Here is a 9,090-nt window from a genome sequence, read left to right as displayed (position 1 = left end):
GTAACAATGTCTGAAAACTTCCCTAATCTGGTGAAAAACCGACGTACAAACCCAGGAAGTGCAGAGAGTTCCAACCAGGATAAACCCAAGCAGGTCCACACCAAGACATATTATAGTTAAAATGGCAAAGCTGAAAGACAGGAAGAGAATCCTAAAAGCAGCAAGAGAAAGACAGCGGGTGACATACAAGGGAACTCCTATAAGACTATCAAATGACTTTTCTACAGAAACATTGCAGGCCAGGAGGGAGAGGCAGGAGATACTCAAAGTGATGGAAAACAAAGGCCTATAATCTAGATTGCTTTATCCAGCAAGGCTATCATTTAAAATTGCAGGAGAGATAAACAGCTTCTCAGAAAAGAATAATCTAAAGGAATTCATTACCACCAAGCCAGCATTGCAGGAAATATTAAAAGCGCTTCTGTAAACAGAAGAAAGATGAAAACAATTTAACTACAAATTTAAGAAATGGCAATAACTATGTACCTATCAATAATCACTTTAAATGTAAATGGACTAAATGCTCCAATCAAGAGACATAGGGTGGCTGACTGGATAAGAAAGCAAGACCCTTGTATATGCTGTATACAAGAGACTCACCTGAGAACAAAAGACACACACAGGCTGAAAGTTAAGGGTTGGAGTAAGATATTTCATGCAAATGGAAATGAGAAAAAGCTGGAGTTGCAATACTTATACCTGACAAAATCGACTTTAAAATGAAGAACATATTAAAAGATAAAGATGGGCACTATATAATAATAAAGGGATCGCTCTGACAAAAGGACATAACCCTGGTAAACATCTATACACCCAACATAGGAGCACCTAAATATTTAAAACAGATATTGACTGACAGAATGACAGAGATGAACACTAACACTATCATAGTAGGGGACTTCAACACACCTCTGACAACAAGGGACAGGTCTTCCAGACAGAAATTCAATATGGAAACAACAGCCTTGAATGATACCTTGGACCACTTGGATTTAATCGATATTTTCAGAGCATTTCACCCCAAAGATGCAGAATACACATTCTTCTCAAGGGCACATGGAACATTTTCGAAGATAGACCACATATTAGGCCACAAAACAAGTCTTGATAAATTTAAGAAAATTGAAATCATACCAATTGTTTTCTCTGACCACAGTGCTATGAAATTAGAAATGAACTACAGTAAAAAAAAAAAAAAAAAAAAAAAAAAAAAAAAAAAAAAAAAAAAAAAAAAAAACCTGGAGACACACCAATTCATGGAGGCTGAATAACATGTTACTAAATAATGAATGGGTCAACCATGAGATCAAGGAAGAAATCAAAAGATATCTTGAGACAAACGAAAATGAAAACACGACAACCCAAAATCTATGGGATGCAGCGAGAGGAGTTCTAAGAGGGAAATTCATAGCATTGCAGGCCTACCTAAACAAACAAGAAAAATCACTAATCAACAGTTTATCTTCACACTTAAGGGATCTGGAAAAGGAACAGCAAAATAAGCCAAAAGCGTGTAAAAGGAAGGAGATAATAAAGATCAGAGTGGAAATAAATGAAATAGAAATCAGAAAAACAATACAAAAGATCAATGAATCCAAGTTTGGTTTAGAGAAGATAAACAAAATCAACAAACCTTTAGCCAGACTCATCCAAAACAAAACAAAACAAAACAAAACAAAACAAAAAAACAAAACAACAGAGAGAGAGAGAGAGAGAGAGAGAGAGAGAGAGAGAGAGAGAGAGGACCCAAATTAATAAAATTAGAAATGAAAGAGAAGTGACAACAGACACCACAAAAATACAAAAAAAAAAAAAATTCAGATATTATTATGAGCAACTATATGCCAATAAATTAGGCAATCTGGAAGAAACTGACAATTTTTTAGAAGCATACAACCTTCCAAGCCTAACTCAAGAAGAAACAGACAACCTGAATAGATGGATTACCACCAGGGAAATTGAATCAGTAATCAACAATCTCCCAACAAACAAAAGCCCTGGACCAGATGGCTTTACAGGTGAATTTTACAAAACATTCAAAAAAGAATTCTCACCTATTCTCCTCAAGTTTTTCCAAAAAATCCAGAAAGAGGGAAGGCTCCCAAACACTTTTTATGAGGCCACTATCACCCTGATCTCCAAATCAGACACAGACACTACAAAAAAAGAAAGCTGCAGGCCGATATCTCTAATGAACATAGATGAAAATCCTCAACGAAATATTAGTAAACAGAATTCAGCAATACATGAAAAAGATCATACACCATGATGAAGTGCGATTCATTCCTGGTATGCAAGGGTGGTTCAACATCTGCAAATTAATTAATGTGATACACCACATTAACCAAATGAAAAATAAAAACCATATGATCATATCAATAGATGCAGAAAAAGCATTTGACAAAATCCAGCAGCCATTTATGAAAAGAACCCTTAAGAAAGTGGGAATAGAGGGATCATATATCAACATAATAAAGGCCATATATGATAAACCCACAGCTAACATTATACACAATGGGGAAAAGTTAAAACCATTCCCCTTAAGATCAGGAACAAGGCAAGGTTGCCCACTTTCTCCACTTCTATTCAACATAGTGCTGGAAGTTCTAGACAAAGGGATCAGACAAGAAAAAGAAATAAAAGGCATCCAAATTGGTAAGGAGGAAGTAAAATTGTCATTATATGCAGATGACATGATACTATAAATAGAGAACCCTAAAGACTCAACCAAGAAAATATTAGAGCTTATAAATGAATTTAGTAAAGTAACAGGATACAAAATTAATATTCAGAAATCAATTGCATTTGTATATACCAATAATAAAATATCAGAAGGAGAAATTAAGAAAACAATCCCATTTACAATTGCTTCAAAGACTATAAAATACCTGGGAATAAATTTAACCAAAGAACTAAAAGATCTGTACTCAGAAAATTATAAGACAGTGTAGAAAGAAATGAAAGAAGAAACAAATAGATGGAAACAATTACTATGTTCATGGATAGGAAGAATTAATATAGTTAAAAAGTCCATACTGCCCAAGGCAATATACATATTCAATGTAATTCCTATTAAACAAACAAGGACGTTTTTCACAGAAACAGAATATATAATCCTAAAATTTATATGGAACCATAAAAGACCCCGGATAGTCTCGACAATCTTGAGAAATAAGAACAAAGTGGGAGGTATAATGATACCTGAAATCAAATTATACTACAAGTCTACAGTAATAAAAACAGCATGGTACTGGCATGAAAACAGACACATAGATCAATGGAAGAGAATAGAGAGCCCAGAAATAAATCCATGCCTATATGGTGATTTAATCTACGACAATGGCAGCAAGAATTTACGGTGGGGTAAAGACAGTTTATTCAATAAATGGTGCTGGGAAACCTGGACAGATTCATGTAAAAAAATAAAGCTGCACCACCTCCTTATAACATACACAAAAATAAATTCAAAATGGCTTACAAAGTTAAATGTAAGATCTGAAACTATAAAATTCCTAGGAGAAAATATAGCAAGAAACTTTACAGACGTTACCCGGAGTAAGATTTTTACTGATATATCCCCCCGGGCAAGGGAAGTAAGAGGAAAAATAAACATGTAGGATTACATCAAACTAAAATTTTTTTCACAGCAAAGGAAACCATCAATAAAACAAAAAGGGATCCTACTGAATGGGAGAAGATATTTGCCAATGATATATCCGATAAGGGATTAATATCCAAAATTTATAAAAAAACTCACTCAACTCAACTCCAAAAAAACAAACAACCCAATTAAAAAGTGGGCAGAGGACATGAAGAGACATTTTTCTAAAAAGGACATACAGATGGCAAACAGACACGTGAAAAAATGGTGAACCTCACTAACCATCAGAGAAATGCAAATAAAAACCACAATGAGATACCATCTCACCCCAGTCAAAATGGCTATCATCAATAAATTAACAATCAACAAATGCTGGCGAGGATGTGGAGAAAAGGGAACACTTGTGCACTCTTGGTGGGGTTGCAGATTGGTGCAGCCACTATGGAAAACAGTATGGAGGTATCTCAAAAATCTGAAAATGGAACTCCCTTATGATCCAGTAATTCCACAACTAGGTATCTATCCAGAGGAATCCAAAACTCAAATTCAAAAAAATTTATGCATCCCTATGTTTATTGCAGCACTATACACAGTAGCCAAGACACAGAAACAACCGAAATGCCCATCAGTAGAGGACTGGATTAAGAAACTGTGATACATTTATACAATGGAATATTACGCAGCCATAAAGAAGAAAGAAATCTTACCATTTGCAACAACATGGATGGACCTAGAGAACATTATGTTAAGTGAAATAAGTCAGACAGAAAAAGACAAATACCATATGATCTCACTTATATGTGGAATCTAAAGAAAAGAATAAATGAGTGAACTAATCAGAAACAGTTTCAGAGACATAGAGGAAAAACTGAGTGTTGCTAGATGGGATGGCAGGTGGGGATAAAGGGGAAAGTGAGGGGAATAGAAAGCACAGTCAGTAACCACAAGATTGCCACGGGGTTACGAAAGTTAATTTGGGGAATGTAATCAATAATGTTGTAAAGATTTTGTAGGGTATCCACTGGACACTTGTCTCGTTAGGGAGACCACCTCAGGGAAGATGTAGATGCCTGATCACTGCACTGTACACCTGAAGCTGAAGCTGAACAATAATGAATGTAAACTACAAGTTCATATGTATATATATTGCATATAGTTACAAGAAGTGGAGTACAGCATTAGGAATATAGACAGTGAAAATGTAATGGCTGTGTGTGATGTCAGAGGTATAGTGGATGGGGGAGGGGGTTGACACAGTGTGAGGGATATAAATGATAAATGTCTAACTATTACATTGTTTTGTGCATCTAAGACTAATAAAATCATCACTGTATTAGAACGCCCTCCTTACTCACCTGATCTGGCCCCCAGTGACTTCTTCCTTTACCGGAAGATAAAGGAAATATTGAAAGGAAGATATTTTGATGACATTCAGGACATCAAGTATGATACGATGATAGCTCTGATGCCCATTCTAGAAAAAGAGTTCCAAAATTTCTCTGAAGGGAGGACTAAGTGCTGGCATCAGTGCATAGCTTCCCTTGGGGAGTACTTTAAAAGTGACTGTAGTGATATTCAGCAATGAGGTATGTAGCACTTTTTCTAGGATGAGTTCATGATCTTAATTGCCCAACCTCATATACCTTTTTCCAAAGAAGATATATAATTGACCACCAGGTACATGGAAAGATGCACAACATCATTTAGCTGGGAAATGCAAATCAAACTACAATGATATAGCACTTTGCATCTGTTAGAACACCTGTTTTCAAAAAGTCAAGATATAACAAGTGCTGGAGAGGATGTGGAGAAAAGGGAACCCATGTGCCCTGTTGGTGAGAATGTAACTTGGTACACTATTAAAAACAGTTTGAGGTTTTTCCAAAATTAAAAATAGAACTGTTTTTTAATCCAGCAATTCCATTTCTGGATATATACCCAAAGGAATGGAAAACAGTCGTTTGAGGAGTTATCTGCACTCCCATATTCATTGGAGCATTATTCATAATAGCCAAGACCTGGGAAAAACCTAACTATCCTTCAAGAGATGAATGGATTAGGTTAAAAGGAGTAAACTGCAGGTATCCTTAACTCTGCTGGCTTTGCTGTTCTCTGAGTGTTCCTGGGAATGGCAAATTCAAATTTTGATAGCAGCGAAAAAGATTACGTTAAGGTTGAATTAGAGGAAGAAAGTGTGATTCTCACATTGGTTCCAGTTAGTGAGGAACCTAATGAAAAACGTGAAATTGTACCAAGCATTTCTTCAATCTCAGAAGACAACCTGAAGATTCCTAGGACAGATGATGAAGTTTATCTTCCTCAAACGAGTGAACAGTTCAAAGCTTGTCCAAAACCAATGCTCCCCTTGCCGACCATTTTGCCTTCAATTAATAAAGTGCATTGGGACACTTTGCGGAACTGGTGCCAACAATTTAATTTGAGTACTGATGGCAAGAAAATAGACGTTTATCTGAGGCTCAAGGAACATGCATACTCTGAAGAAAAACAAAACATTCCTGAAATACTACAGGAGTCAAGTTCAAAGAAATGCAAGATGGTGACCAAGAAAGCAAGGAGTAAGTAAATTTGTAAGATGAGTGAGAGAGAGCAAATGACCAACAGCATTGAAGTGATAACGTCAGCTCAGGAAGCCATGTTGGCAGCATGGGCAAGACTTGCTGCAAGAGCCGTTCAACCTAAGGCTATGAATTCATGTCCCATTCCTGCTTCTGCTGAGAACTTTCTGCTGCAAACCTCTGGTGTCAGGTGGTGTGTGGTCCATGGCAGACCTCTCTTGGCAGACAGAGAGGGTTGGGTTCGCCTGCAGTTCTATGCAGGTCAGGCGTGGGTGCCTGACCCTCCTAAGAAGATGATCTCTCTCTTCCTGTTGCCAGCCTGCACTTTCCCATATGCAGAACTAGAAGATAATATGTTATGCCCTGATTGTGTTAAGAGGAATAAGAGGATGATGGAAAGATTAACTACAATGAAGAAGTAGAAGCAACCTGGTTTGAACACAATCATATCATTCCTTTTGGATTGGCCATGTGTTAATAAAGAATAAATGGTGGATAGATAGCTCACAAAAAAAAAAAGAGAGAGAGAGAGAGAGAGAGAGGAATGGATTAAGAAGACATGGTATAAACATACAATGAAATATTATTCAGCCATGAGAAGGAATGAATTCCTGCCATTTGTAACAACATTGATGATTCTTAAAGACATTATTCTAAGTGAAATTAATCAGACAGAGAAACACAAATACTGTATAATATCACCTATATGTGGAATCTAAAAATGCTGACCTCCTATAAAAGAGACTAGAGTGGTGATTGAAAGGGGCCAGACAGTGTAGGTGATGGGGAAATATTGGTCAAAGAGTACAAACTTCCGTTTATGAGATAATTTCTTGGGAGTCTGTATCACAGCATTATAATGATTGATAACAATTTTGTACCATACACTTGAAATTTCCCAAGAGAATAGATCTTACATATTTTTACCACAAAAACCAAATAGTAATTATGTGACATGATGGAGGTGTTAGCTAATACGATGGTGGTAATCATATCTCTATATATATGTAACAATTCAGCCCATTGTACACCTTAAAGATATACAATGTCATATCTCAATAAAGTTGGAAAAATTTTAAAATAATGAAAGGAAGAGAGGAAGGAAGACAAAGGAAGAAAGAAAGAAAGAAAGAAAGAAAGAAAGAAAGAAAGGAAGGAAGGAAGGAAGGAAGGAAGGAAGGAAGGAAGGAAGGAAGGAAGGAAGGAAGAAAGAAAGAAAGAAAGAAAGAAAGAAAAAAGTTAGGGAAAGAAAGGAAGGAAGGAAGGAAGGAAAAAAGTTCTTTTAGAAGAAAGAAGAATGTCTGGCACATGGTTGGAACTGAATATATATTTAGTAAACCAATGAACACTGTTAAAAGTATAGAAATATTCATGTCAAAAAGAATAAGAACATATTCATGAGTATAGGCTGTAGTAAAGGAAAGTTAAAGCCAGTGGAGAAAGTAGATTGGAAGAAGTGGTGGAATGGTGGGGCAGAGGGAGGATAGCGAGGGAGAAGAAAGAAGCTAGATCACAGGAAGTTAGAAAGGAAAATGTTGATCAGAAAGTGAAAAAAAAAAAGATATGAGTCATAGGTTTTAAGAGTCTGATTGGGGACGTCATCAAAATGAAAGCTTGAGGTGAGCCTCTGTAAATCAGCACTGGAATTTACAACAAATGGAACAACTATAACTCCACAAAGGACTCCCTGCACAGCAGACATGCAAGAGGAAGAGACGCACTACTGAATTCATCTAGAGTTGAGTGAATCACGTGAGCGGGGGAGGGGGAAGGAAGAAGTGCTGAGACAGAGACCCGCGGGCGCAGGATGTAGCCCTAGCTCAGTGTTCTGAGCTCACGGCATCCTGGAACTACCCCAGCTGCGGGAGAGGGAAGAACTTGGACTGCTAGGGCTCTGTTTATGGTCCACAGGGCTGAGGGGACAGCATATAACACGGCTGAACCCATCACTCACAGCAGAGGCTGCACAGCAAAGACTGAGGGAAGAAGGCTGAAAACGGTGGTTTAAGCCTTCACTGCCAAGCAGAGAACGGAAGTCTTAGGCAATGAGATTAGCTGCCCCCTCCCTACCCTCCAGAGCTCGCCCCGCCCCCACCTGCCAGGGGCTAGAAGCAGAAAAGTAGCAGTGTCAGATCAAAAGAACAGAATATTTGCTGTTCTGAGAACTGTGGACCGCAGACAGAGATTCGCAGCCCAACTAGTTCCCGCAAAGGGGAGGGAGATGTGGAAGCAGGACTGTCAGTGGTGGTGGTCGCCGCCATTGCTATGGGCCACCTCTCACAACTCACCCCACCCCTGGCCCCACCAATCTGGGTGGAACCCTGCAGGAGTAAACAGAACTGCTGAAACATACGGACTCTGAATCTGGTGCAGGAAGAGCTTTGGAACTTCAAAAGCTTTCTGCATACCCACATGGACAGTGCGCCTTGTGACCCAGGTGAACTATCAACAGAGGAGAAGGGCATCTCCCAGGGAATCCCCCCATTGTGTGAGAAGCTGGAATAGTGGAAAGAAAACATAGCACTACCGTGTGAGAGAGGAAAAACAAGGCTGCAGTTGAGAGAAAATAAAACATTCTACCAACAAGTATCAGAAAACAAAAGAAAGACCTCTTCCTATCAACCTGTTGCAGAAGCCACTCCTGTACTTCTCTAGGAAGAGAAATAATAAATCAGTAATTGCCATGAATACCCAAGGCAACAAGACAGCTCAGAAAGAAAGTGAAAAGTCTCCAGAAAAGAAACTTAAAGATATGGAAATATGTGACTTAAATGAGAGAGAAATCAAATTGCAGTTCTGAGAAAAACTCAACGAGATGCCAGACAACACAGTAAAGCAGTTTAATGAATTCAGAAACACAATCAAAGAACAACATGAGCATTTTACAAAAGAGATTGAAATTTTAAATAAGAA

General features: G+C 37.9%; 1 pseudogene; it reads left to right on the top strand.

Annotated features, from left to right (window-relative positions):
• The first annotated feature begins 5,729 nt into the window (after positions 1 to 5,729).
• On the top strand, positions 5,730 to 6,599 carry LOC117030121 (developmental pluripotency-associated protein 2-like; annotated as a pseudogene).
• The last annotated feature ends 2,491 nt before the right edge of the window (positions 6,600 to 9,090 follow it).

The sequence above is a fragment of the Rhinolophus ferrumequinum genome, chromosome X, assembly GCF_004115265.2.
Source record: "Rhinolophus ferrumequinum isolate MPI-CBG mRhiFer1 chromosome X, mRhiFer1_v1.p, whole genome shotgun sequence".
Classification (NCBI taxonomy): domain Eukaryota; kingdom Metazoa; phylum Chordata; class Mammalia; order Chiroptera; family Rhinolophidae; genus Rhinolophus; species Rhinolophus ferrumequinum.
The sequence above is the reverse complement of the archived record's forward strand: the minus strand, read 5'-3'. Positions and strand labels throughout refer to the sequence as shown.